We start from the raw sequence: 13042 nt of genomic DNA, 5'->3' as shown, positions 1-13042 counted from the left end.
ACAAATTGTAACAAATGGATGGCAGGGTAGGGATTGTGAACACAAGGTTTGGAGAGCAATGTGCTCTTGATCTCGAACTAGGCGACACTCTGATGAAAAAGACAAACATGGGGGTACACCGATGGGTAGCTAACAACTTGGGAGAACACAAGATGACACTAACTTCTAAATCCTCAAATCTATCCGCTTTAAAAACACATAAATTAAATTCAAATAGTCAAGGTCTCGGCTCGCCAAGACATCTCTAACGGGAATCGCGGGTTGTTTTCCTCGGGCCCTGAGGGATGTGGATAACTCAGATCTGGCAACACGGTGTAAGGCACACGACCAAACAACATGCTCGATATCGTGATAACCACTGCCACACGCACATAAATTGCTGCCTGAGAGCCCAATTCAATAGAAGTGCGAGTCTAACGAGCAGTGATTGGACATAAGCCTTGATATAACGCGTATAAAGTCGCGGCTCATGTCCAACCCTTTGAACCATGGTTTGTTCGACACCTGTGGGAGAATAGAATGTAACCATCTTCCCAATTCACCATCATTCCATTTTTGTTGCCAACTGATGAGGACTTGCTGGCGAGCAATGGAGAAAAATTCGTTGAAGGCGATTTGTCGCTCAAAAATATCGCCTTCCATAGCGCCCACCATTACCGCTTTCTCATTACCCGGAATTGAGCAATGAGATGGGACCCAAGCTAAGGTGATAGTATAGGAGCAGTTAGATAAAGCACTCAGTTTAGTTCGTATTTCAGGCAGGAAATACGAGGAGTGCTTCATCGGCCTCATTGAACGAATAGCCTCCAATGAGCTAAGACTACCCGTAAAAATAAAATAATGGTCAGACGGTAGTGAGGCAATTCGCTCTACTGCGTAAAATATAGCTGCGAGTTCCGCAACGTATACGGAGCATGGTTTCTGCAGTTTATAGGAGGCGCTATGAAATTGATTAAATACACCAAATCCAGTGGAAGCATTTATGGTTGACCCATCTGTGAAAAATCTTTTATCGTTACTTACATGGTGGTACTTGATTGCAAAAATTGAGGGAACAACCATCGACCGATGGTGATCTGGTATTCCATGGATTTCTTGCATCATGGTCAGATCAAAATTTACAGAGGAACTATAGAAGGCTTGAAAGCAATCACGATTGGAGATTAATGAAGAAGGACCAACCTCCAGCGTCATGTACTCATAGTACAAACTCATGAATCTTGTTTGAGGATTTTGGTCGAGCAGCTTCTCAAAGTGTTCTATTACCAAAGGATTCAATACTTCACAACGGATGAGAAACCGGAAAGACAGCTCAGCGAAACGATCTGTCAGTGGGAGAACACCCGCGAGTACTTCGAGGCTCATCGTATGCGTCGAGTGCATACAGCCAAGCGCGATTCGGAGGCAACGGTATTGAACTCGTTGCAGCTTCAAGATATGTGTTTTCGCCGCGGATTGAAAGCAGAAGCTACCGTACTCTAGAACCGACAAGATGGTTGTTCGATACAACCTGATAAGATCTTCCGGGTGTGCTCCCCACCAAGTTCCGGTAATTGTACGAAGAAAATTGATTCTTTGTTGGCATTTTTGTTTCACATACGCAATATGTTTTCCCCACGTGCTTTTGGAATCGAACCAGACACCTAAATACTTGAAAGATATACTTAGAGTGATTGTTCTACCCTTTAGTTGAAGCTGTAACTGTGCAGGATGATGCTTCCTAGAAAAAACAACCAACTCAGTTTTCTCCGGAGAGAATTCGATACCCAGCTTCATAGCCCAAGTAGACAAATTGTCTAAGGTATCTTGCAATGGTCCTTGCAGGTCCGGTGCACTTGGCCCTATAACGGACACAACGCCGTCATCTGCAAGCTGCCTTAGCGAGCAATTTTCCTCAAGACAACCATCAATGTCTTTAACGTAAAAGTTATAAAGAAGGGGGCTTAAACATGAGCCCTGGGGGAGACCCATGTAACTAATTCGTGAAGTTATCGAGTTTCCATGAGAAAAGCTCATATATTTCTCAGACAACAAGTTGCTCAAATAGTTGTTCATAATTGGTGAAAGCCCACTATCGTGGAGTTTATCCGAAAGGACATCGATACAAACAGAATCAAAAGCCCCCTTAATGTCCAAGAAAACTGAACCCATTTGCTGTTTTTGCGCATAGGCCAGTTGAATTTCAGTTGAAAGCAACGCAAGACAGTCGCTCGTTCCCTTGCCTCTCCGAAATCCAAATTGCGTATCTGAAAGTAAACCATTCGACTCGAACCATTTGTCTAGACGAAAAAGAATCATTTTCTCCAACAATTTCCGTATACAGGACAGCATCGCGATGGGACGGTACGAGTTATAATCCGACGCGGGTTTACCGGGTTTTCGAATGGCGATAACTCTAACTTGCCTCCAGTCATCCGGAACAATGTTGTGCTCCAGAAATTGATTGAATAAGTTCAACAAGCGTCTCTTCGCGACATCTGGGAGATTTTTAAGCAAGTTGAACTTGATTCTATCCATTCCTGGAGCTGAGTTGTTACATGAGAGGAGAGCAAGTGAGAATTCCACCATCGAAAACGGAGAATCTATTTCGTTACTACCCGACGGACTATCACGAACGTTGGTTTGAACCGACACCGAATCCGGGCAAACTTTCTGCGCGAAGCTGAATATCCAACTGTCTGAGTACTCCTTGTCTTCGTTGACCGGTGATGACGCGTTGCGCATTCTCCTGCCGACATTCCAGAGTGTTCTCATGGAAGCCTCTCTCGACAAACCATCAACGAACCGACGCCAGGAACCGCGTTTTTTGGCTTTAATCAAGCCCTTAAAAGTTTTCTCGAGGTCGGTGTACCGCTCGAAATCCTCGACCTTACCGTGTTTGCGGAAGCGTTTAAACGCGGCGGACTTCTCGCTGTTCGCGTCGGTGCAATCCTTATCCCACCACGGAGTGAGAGGTCGTTTGCGAATGAAAACACCCGGAACGCGTTTCGTCTGTGCTTGAAGAGCGCAGTCAACGATAAGTCGCGATAAAAAGGAGTACTCATCCAGCGGAGGGAGTATCTCAACCGAATCAGTACCACCGAGAACCGCGGACGCAAATTTTTGCCAGTCGATGTTTTTCGTGAGGTCGTACGCGATGTCAACCGAGCGAGTGGAAGATGCACCATTGGTAATAGAAATTTTGATTGGCAAGTGGTCACTACCGTAGGGATCTTGAATTACTTTCCACGAGCAATCCAACGATAGTGAACTCGAACTGAGGGAGAGGTCTAATCTACTTTCTCTTGCTGGAGGTTTGGCCACTCGTGTTACTTCCCCAGTGTTTAGAATTGTCATATTGAAGTTATCGCAAAGGTCGTATATCAGGGTTGAGCGGTTGTCATCGTACAGTTCCCCCCAGCCTGTACCGTGGGAGTTAAAATCTCCTAAGATCAACCGAGGCTCAGATAAAGCTGAGCAGATATCTGAGAGACCTTGGCGAGAAATCGCAGTTCTTGGAGGAAGATATACTGAGGCTTTTACCTCGAATATTTACCTGACATGCGACAACTTCAATACCTGTCACGGAAGGCAGATCGATTCTATGAAAGGAATGGAGCTTATTAATCCCGAGAAGCACCCCTCCATACGAATCTGCTCGATCAAGGCGAATAATGTTAAAATCGTGGAAAGGGAGATCGGTGTCTGAAGAAAGCCATGTTTCACAAAGAGCAAATGCATCACAAAGTGAGTTGTGAACTAAAAATTTGAATGTGTCAAGTTTCGGTATAAGACTTCTACAGTTCCACTGAAGAACAGAGATCATATCCCCGACCTCATTCGGAAAATTATCCATCAAAGGATATGATCGATGCAAGGAAGGACCACCTAGAAGCTAGTTGATTCAAAAGAGTTTTCACGAATGGAAGCACTAAATTAATAATGTTCCGAGTTGAGTCAGAGACGTTGAATATATTGAAGATGCTCTCCACAATTCCAGAAAACGTGAACATGGCATCATGTTCTTGCTGATTATTCAGCTGTTTTTCTGGCTGGAAAACTGGGATATCTGGGGTTTTAGATGATCCAGGAAGTAGCGGAAAGTCCTTGTTAAAATTACAAGATTTAAATCCCGGTGGTGGGGGTTTCGGTACATTTCCGCTACCTCTTAAATTTGTCAAGGTAGGTTGGGAGTCCATACGAGAGGTCTTACGCGGATTTTGAGTGACGTTTTTTTTTAATCGCTTTCTCGTGTTGCCTTTAAAGACAAAGGGACTACCTTCACCAACCTCTGAGTCAGAGCCCTGATCATCATCTGGCAAAATGGAGTATGTGTTTTTGGTTTTTGGGGTGGGTTGGGAAGATGAAGCGGTGTTTTTTAAGAGTTCTGCAAGTGACCTCTTGGAGCGAGCTTGCAAAGACCGCTTAAGTTTTTCTCCCTGCTGTTTGTACTTCGGGCAATCAACCAAAGCATGCAGAGTATCCTTGCAGTAAACACATTTTGGGGTAGCCCGGCAAGGACCATCTGCATGCAGCTCGCCGCATTGATCGCAGCTCGGTTTGTTGGAGCAGAAGTCAGCGGTGTGACCAAGTTGCTTGCATTTTGAGCAGTTCATTACCCGCGGTACAAACAAGCGTACAGGCAGTCGAACCTTCCCAATTACGACGTAGTTAGGTAGCGCCGATCCTGAAAAGGTCACACGGAACGAGTCTGACAGAGAGTAAGTTTTTTTTCGTGCCAATGAGAGACACTGATTGCATTTGGATGCAATCCAGAATCTTCACTTTCGGAAGGGCACGGTTTTTAAAAATACCGAAGGATTCGGCATGAAGGAAATCTTCGCAAGTTAGACTCGCTTCGGTGACCACTCCTTCGATTTCTACGTCGCAACTGGGGATGTAGACTCGATATTCCATCGTAAAAAGCTCATAGGCAACAATCCGGTTTGCCTGTTTCAGGTCATCAACGGTAACGCGCAGTTTGTTTGGCGTCACCTTAAATATATCGGTGACGGCCGAAAAATGTTTTGTCAGATCCTTCGAAATCCGAGAAATATTCAAAGGTTTTTGTTTGGGCCGGAAAAAAATAACCCACGGACCTTTTGAGCCGCTTGGGTAAGCTTTATGGCGGGGGGTCGCAGAAATTTTTAAGGGAACGGTTGGAGTAGGGGGAACAGGTGGACGAGGGGGCGATGGTGGAGAAGGGGTGGCAGGGGGTGCAGGAGGCTGTTGCTTAGACATCACCTTTGGGTAAGCTCCAGTGCTCGTTTTGGGGTCCGAAGTAGAGTCCCCTGAGGTATCCATTTTCTCTTCAGTGAGAATCAGATTTTCGAATGATGGAGATTCAACAGACTCATCATCGGAGATATCTGCTAGCGAAATACCCCCGCCATCATTTGTTTCATCCATTGCGGGGTCTTAAGTACCTCCGCAACAGATTTCGACATAAACAAGAAGAAAAAAAAATGCGTAAGGAAAACAAAAAAAAAAAAAAATAATAATAATAATAAAAAAAAATATATAAGAAAAAAAAACTTATCCAGAAATATAACGGTAAAAATAATACTTAATCCAACAAAACAAAAAAAAAATGTGCCAGGAAAGTTAATCAACACTATAGGGAGATTAATCAGATTGCAAAAAAAAAACCGAAGTGAAAAAGAAAAAAAAGGAAAACTTTTTCAGGAAAAAAACAAAAAGGTGTCAGAAAAATTAATCAACGCTGTATGGAGATTAATCAGGTTGCGCAGAACGGAAGATAACCGTTTGTTACTTAACTCTTCACACAAGCGCACGGAGTGTGGCTGATGACGATGATCTACTGATGTGAGGATGATGGTGATGATCGTTCTATTGTTGCCCTCGAGTGTTTTCAACAAAGCACCGGCTGGCTCGCCGGCTGGTGAACTCGATGACCTTGATGTTGCAGTGGCGTGATGCGATGAAATTTGTTGGCTAAAGATGAACAGCTCATCTGCCGGACTCGGCCGGAAATGACTGCTTCCTTTCTCGAACGGTTGTGCGGCAAATGCAATTCCGCGATGCTCACTACACTTGTGTATACTATAACACCACTCAGTGTGAAAGCGGATTGAAAAAAAAACCTCAATAGGGAAAAAAAACTAGTACTGATAACGGAGTGCAAGCAACACTAGACCGAAACAGTCGAACGTTCGATGCGGAATGATTGGAGTATTTTAAATCGTGTTAAATTTAAATGTTCCCTCATTTCTCACCCGTTAAACCATTCTGAACGGCCATCCCGTTGTGGTTATATCACATCATTGCTAATATTGTATATATCTATATCTTTTCCGGTACCATGGAGTTAACAAAGTAAAAGTGAAAGAAGAGCTGTAAAATAGAGCACATGCGGTACGACAATGGAGTGCAGTGGAGACACTGCCCATTTTCCGCATTAGTGTTACGGTTTTATAAGACGCCACTAGGAACTCAAGATCACCATACAAAGATAATGGACGGTGAAATATCGTAGAACACATCAGAAATAACATAGGAGACTTTCGGGAGTCTAGTAGCGACTAGTAGTGATGCAGAGAAGGACGACAAGTTCACAAATAGGCACGAAAATTTGACAGAAGGGTGAAGAAACAGCGGAAGTTGGTGAAATCGTTTTAAATTTTTATATTTGCTCATTTATACAAAACAATGCTGGGATTAGGAGGAACCATCAGGACACCCGATTGAAGCGATTTGGATGGGGAGAGTGAACTTGTCAACTCCCTATTGTTAACATTTCGTGGAAAAATGGCGGGCTCTTCTCCACACTCATTGGGGTATCCTTCTGTCGTGTTTTGACCAATTCAGTGCCAACATTTCAAAGGGGCGTAATTGCTTTTGTAAACAATGGCTTTAGACGTCGATTTCTCGCAAATGAAAACCCACACCTTCAAATTACAAATGCTAGCTGATACAGAAAACATTCCTCTGCGTGCTGGTGTCATTCATTTTCATGAGTGAGCTTTCATTTGCGAGAAATCGACGACTAAAGGGTGTCCGCGATGAAATCGCCACACTATGAAATTGCTCTAACTTTTTAACCGTTGGGTAGAATTTAATGAAAATTTGGGTGGATTTAGTTCATAGTGCATTATTTACATCCTGCAAGTTTTAAAGTCCTGTGATCAAAACTCGCGGAAATGGAGTCGAAAGAACAGCTCGTGCGTGATAAAATCTTGCGCATTCATCACGAGAACAAGGATCTCTCGCATCGTTCCATCGCTAAAACGTTGGGAATCGCGAATTCCACGGTGTCGCGAGTGATTAAGCGGTTCGAGGAACGGTTGACCACCGATCGGAAGCCCAGAAGTGAAGGAAAAAGTATTCCGTACAACACCAAAAATCACAACCGCGTAGTTGGGGCCTTCAACCAAAATCCGAACGCCTCCGTTAGGGATGTGGCTAAGAAGCTGCACCTAAGCCGAAGTTTTGTCCAGAAGGCCAAAACTAAGGCTGGGCTTCGAACGTTCAAGGTACAAAAGGCCCTTAATCGCAACGAGAAGCAGAACAAGTCCGCCAAAACCCGTGCCAGGAAGTTGTACCTCAACATGCTGACGAAAGTTGAATGCTGCATCATGGACGACGAAACATATGTGAAGGCCGACTTCAAACAGATCCCCGGCAACCTGTTTTTCACGGCCAAGGATAAGTTCAGCGTTCCGGAGCATGTCCGCACTCAGAAGATGTCCAAATTTGCGAAGAAATTCCTGGTTTGGCAAGCCATCTGCACGTGCGGGAAGCGGAGTGCACCTTTCGTGACCCAGGACACGATGAACGGACAGGTGTACATAAAAGAGTGCCTCCAGAAGCGGCTGCTTCCTCTCCTGAAGGCCCACAACGTCCCAACAATCTTCTGGCCGGATTTGGCCTCATGTCACTACTCCAAGGACGTGCTGAAGTGGTATGCGGACAATAAGGTCAATTTCGTGCCGAAAATGTTCAACCCTCCCAACACTCCGGAGCTCCGCCCCATCGAGAAGTACTGGGCGATTATGAAGCAGCACCTTCTTAAACGACCTAAGGTAGTGAAGACTGTCGAGGAACTGAAGAAAGTATGGGTTTACATGCAAAAAACGGTTGATTCACAGGTTGTGCAGAATCTTATGGCCGGGATTATGGCCAAGGTGCGGGCATTTGCATATGGACTGTAAATAAAATACGAGTAAAATGGTAAAATGAAGTTTAATAGTTATTTCTCAATCCCTGAAAATTTGATGGCAATCGGATGAAAACTCGAATTTTGCGAATCAATTTTGTGTGTGGCAATTTCATCGTGGACACCCTTTAAAGCCATTGTTTACAAATGCAATTACGCCCCTTTGAAATGTTGGCACTGAAGTGTTGATCATGTGGTTGGAAGGAGATTCTGTACCATCCCGTGGAGGCGTATAGGTGAATTTACCTATCGTTCCACCAAACCCGTTTTTGACCTTTTATCAGGGTGTCGACTACCTGGAAAAACCTGGAAAGTCAGGGAATGTCAGGGAATTCTATTTCTGGTCTGGAAAGTCAGGGAATGTCAGGGAATTTTAGTGTAGGTCAGGGAAAAAAAAATGATATTTTTGATTTATTCTAGGCAATTTAACATTGAAATTGAAACGAACCAAAATAGCCGAATTGAGTATTTTGCATTAAAACACAAATTTTGTGTTGTTTCATTTGGCTTTTTTCTCTTCCGCTTCGTTCAGAAAAATAATTAGGCCTTCCTGATTTTGTAAATGTAGTCCTTTACTAATTTTCCAGGGGTATGCTGTGGTTGTCAATTTTAATATATAACCTTATATAGCGCTTCTACCTCACATTGATTTTGGTACTTTGCTTTTTGGTACCCACTCTAGTTCGTTTACCCCAAAACTGGTGCAATGGGGCAAAGAGCTCGTTGACATGACTGTTATCAAATAATGTTTTTCGACAGTCAAATCGCCGCTAAGGTTCAGCTAGGACGTGACCTGGATATTTTTGGCATTGCTCCGTACTATAAAGCAGAGCTGAAAAACACTGCAAAAGTTCAGCTTTTTTGTTGTAGGGTTTGACGAACCCCTAAATAAAACAACAACAACAAAACAAATGGATTTGAATTCCCGATTCTGGGATGATTCGAAAAACGAGGTGGCAACTCGTTACATGACGTCAAAGTTTTTGGGAAGATCCCTGGCATCAGATCTACTCGCTGCGTCCATGTGTCCATGGATGGGCCCAAAAAGGTGGCGAGAAGCTGATAGATCTAGGAAGCTGTGGCTGCATATTTTGCATAATGTATTCAGGGATAGTGTTCGCAGTACCAGTTGGGGATGTTGTCAAATGTTTGCGTGGTATCTACAATATCTTCATAGATGTACCAGCAAGACGAGCGTTTTTTTCGATGTATTCCGGATCTACCATATTCCCGTTAAATTTTTGGCTGGATAATAGTGGTGCTGTTCAGAGGGCAATCAAAATTATTCCGCAAATACGAAAATTTATTCAAGGCGTCCAGAAAGACAAAATCGAACCAACCTCGGCTTCCTACCAAGATGTTAAAAACTGTTTGAATGATTCGCTGCTGATGGCTAATAGTACGTTCAGACTACAGAGTTATATCAGAGTTACCTCTATTGTTATAACATGTTATATCACTACCTTGATGGTGGTTTCTATGTGCAATTATGCAATTATGTGACAACCGTTATAAAATGTTATAACTCTGTAGTCTGAACGTGGTATTAAGCTGGCTTTCTTCAAATCAGTTGCTATCGAAGTTGAGCCATTTCTATGCGAATTTCTTACGGATAACCCTATAGTACCTTTTTTGTACAACGCGATGTCTCAAATGGTTAGAGGCATTATGGAAAGGTTCATTTATATTGATCATCTGAACAATATTGCACAGGTAAATGGCACAGGTTATTGGTCGGCGTATTCACAGAACTATTGTTGGTTTTTGAAAATGATTTGCTGCTTATCGCATGGCAACGCCAATGCAGAGAGAGGTTTTTCGTAAATGCAGAATGTCTTTTTGAAAACATGAGGGAAGAGTCAGTTGTTGCGCGATGTCAGATCTATGATGGTGTTACTCATGCAGGCGGGTTTGAAAACTTACAAAATTTGAATGAACATATTCAGCGAGTTTGAAATTCGTATTCGCTTTCCATGTAGACAAGGATCGTCGTATGAAAGAAGCTCTCGATTCCGACAAAGCAAAATTCTAGATCGAGCTGGAATTAGGGCGTAACAGCCTTTGTAAACAATGACTTTTATCGATGATTTCTAGGAACTCAAGGCATGCCCACGCAAACCATCATAACCGTCGGGTAGGGGAAGTCGTCCCCTACTGGATGGTGTTGTTGAATTGCGTTGGCGAGCCTGAACTTTCTAGAAATCATCGAAAGAAGTCATTGTTTACAAAAGCTGTTACGCCCTAATTCCAGCTCTATCTAGAATTGTTGATACCCCAGAGAGAAGCAGAAGCGAAACATCTGGAGAATAAGCGAAGAAAGTTATTGGAAGATGCTCAAAAATAAGCCGAGAGTTTGCAGGAGAAAATTGTTCTGCTCAAATCATAAGCAGAAAAATCTATCGTCGAAACAAACATATTTGAGGTAAATTTAAACGTTTAAATTTTGTTCTGTCCACAAAAATAAAAAAAAGGCTTATTGCAAACTTATTCCATTTTTGAAGTCAATACAATCTATGTTGAAAATAAAAATAATGTTACGTTTATTTTAAAAATATTCGAGCTTAAAATAAACGTGAAAACATTTTGTTGTCAAAGTGAACAAGCATAAATTTTTTAATTTTAAATATGTTTTTCATTTTTTAAACAAACAAACTATTTTAGTATTTGAAAGCGCGAAAAAGAAACAGAAAATTGATAGGTAGCATATAAATAGAAGAAAAGTCTGCAGACAGGACATGTAAATTTCCACTATTTTCGGGGTCGATAAAGGGTGGTCTGTGGATGGCGTGGATGGTGGTGTTCTAGTCCGGGTTCCAAAAGGCTTGTCGGGGTAAGTGTCTGGGGATTTCAATTCAATGGAATCTTTTGTTTCTGACGTTGACCCTCTTTCTACGTTTGTTGTCGGGAGAAGGGAGAGGATCCGGAATAGATTCAGCATCCATTTCGAATTGTCGTTTTTCTTTCGACGTGGATCGGAACTGGAACATAATTTGAACACTTCCTAGATCGGTTTTCGGATTCTTTTATTCGGTTTCACGACCATTTACTCGGTTTCACGTTTTCCGAGGAATAGTTTGAGTCAATTTTTGCCGAATGTAAACAAGGCAGAACACGCTAAAAATCGTTTACCCAAATTCTATATTGTTGAAATAAATATGCTTTTGAATTTTATCCAAAAAAAAATATTTTTGTTTCAACAATGTTTCAAATTTACTTTGAATTACTCATGTGTTTATATAGAGCATTTCCAGCATTTAATTGAAAAATGCAACCATTAGTAGTAGCGAACACGTGAGAAATGTTTCATTCAAATCGGAAACACTCATGTCCAACCGGTTTGCGTTTTGGGCTGGAAATGCTCTATAATGAACATTAATATTTTTGATTTAAATGAACAACATTTGGTTGCGTGATTGTCGCAAAAATCACCGATGAGTTTTCAGGCTAAAAAATTAATTAATTTATATTTTGGCGTTTTTTATTGTTATTACTATTGTTTGTGCATCAGGGGTTGGAAAACTAACGAAACATGCATAACCATGGTATCAATTGACGTTTGAGTGGTTTTTTTTATGAGTTTAAAGTTGGAATGATTTTTCGACGTTGTGAGTGTGAGTGCGTGAACAAAATTCACGCTTGAGATTCTCATGCATATTCACTGAATATGCATGAGAAACTCAAGCGTGAATTTTGTTTGCCACATTTGCACGCGAGTTTATTCTCGCAAGGACACTCAATGAATGAGATTTGAGAATGATTTTCCGAACACTGGTAAAGAGAAAGGATCGTCTACGGGTTGATTATTATTTAGTTGTGACATTATGAACTCAAATTGAGAGCTTGGTGACATTGATTAAATATTCCTATTATTACTTAGTAATGAATAGTGAGCCTAGTTGTGAGCAGTAGTTATTCATTATTATATTATAATATGTATTTATAACCCTAGGCCTATTCACACCCTTCGTTAGGTAGTCGGTCATATGTTCTGTAAAAATTGTATTAGTATCAAGTTCAGTTGTGCGTGCCATGAGTATGCTATTCTTGATATTTTCGAAAGCTTACTCTGCTGCTCATTTTAAACTAACCATAATTTGCACTACGGTATAATAAAGCACATCACGTTGTAGCTTCTTAGGTTTAAATATCGGAGTTTTGTGGACTGGAATTTTTCTGAAAACCCACTGGAAAGTCAGGGAAAGTCAGGGAATTTTTTTTTTCGACTTTGAGTCGACACCCTGTTTTATACATGTTGAGGACAATCAGAGGTTATTAAGCTTGATCAAATCAAACAGTGAGGAGCGCCCACTGCTATCGGACTTAGTTTCCGTGCTACAATGAGTGGTAGACAATTATCATACATTTACAACCTCAGGAATTTTACACCGAAATTTACATCACATCACCGCTAGAGGACTAACTTTTTTGTTTTTGTTTATATTTTTGCATTTGATGGCTCCCAATGCAAATGTCATTAATCTAGTGTGTGTGTTACCAAAACCCGATTAAGTCTTCAATAATTAACCACTTTATTCGAGCACTTAAAATGACGTTTACTACCACCCGAACTTTGAAATAAAACATTATTTTGAGATTTTTTCTTCTAGAACCTCGAAAAAAGTAGCCAACATTTGTACGTTTTATAAAAAAATACAAATTATTTGGTCCAGTTTCGTGAAATCGCTGGTAGAAAGTCACGCCAAAATTGCTTGACAAAGTGGTCAATTAGGTATCCATATCACCCCCACTGTCCGTCTTACCCCGAATTCCCCAACGCAAAATGTGCTAAAATCTGGACGATTTTGAAAAGTCAAACAATTCCGTCAAAACCATTAATTTCCGATAGGTATAAATAGCTGAAACGTACATAGAGTGATTGCAGCAACA

At 41.7% G+C, this 13042-nt stretch overlaps 1 protein-coding gene across 1 annotated transcript in view; it reads left to right on the top strand.

Moving 5' to 3' along the window:
- LOC135701073 (uncharacterized) overlaps positions 1-13042 on the top strand; it is a 38367-nt gene that overhangs the window by 11995 nt on the left and 13330 nt on the right. The gene's annotated exons all lie outside the window — the stretch shown is intronic.

The sequence above is a fragment of the Ochlerotatus camptorhynchus genome, unplaced genomic scaffold, assembly GCF_037179485.1.
Source record: "Ochlerotatus camptorhynchus isolate MF236.1 unplaced genomic scaffold, CSIRO-AGI_Acam_v1.1 ptg000149l, whole genome shotgun sequence".
NCBI classification, from domain to species: Eukaryota; Metazoa; Arthropoda; class Insecta; order Diptera; family Culicidae; genus Ochlerotatus; species Ochlerotatus camptorhynchus.
Note: the sequence above shows the minus strand (reverse complement) of the source record. Positions and strands in the feature narration are given on the sequence as shown.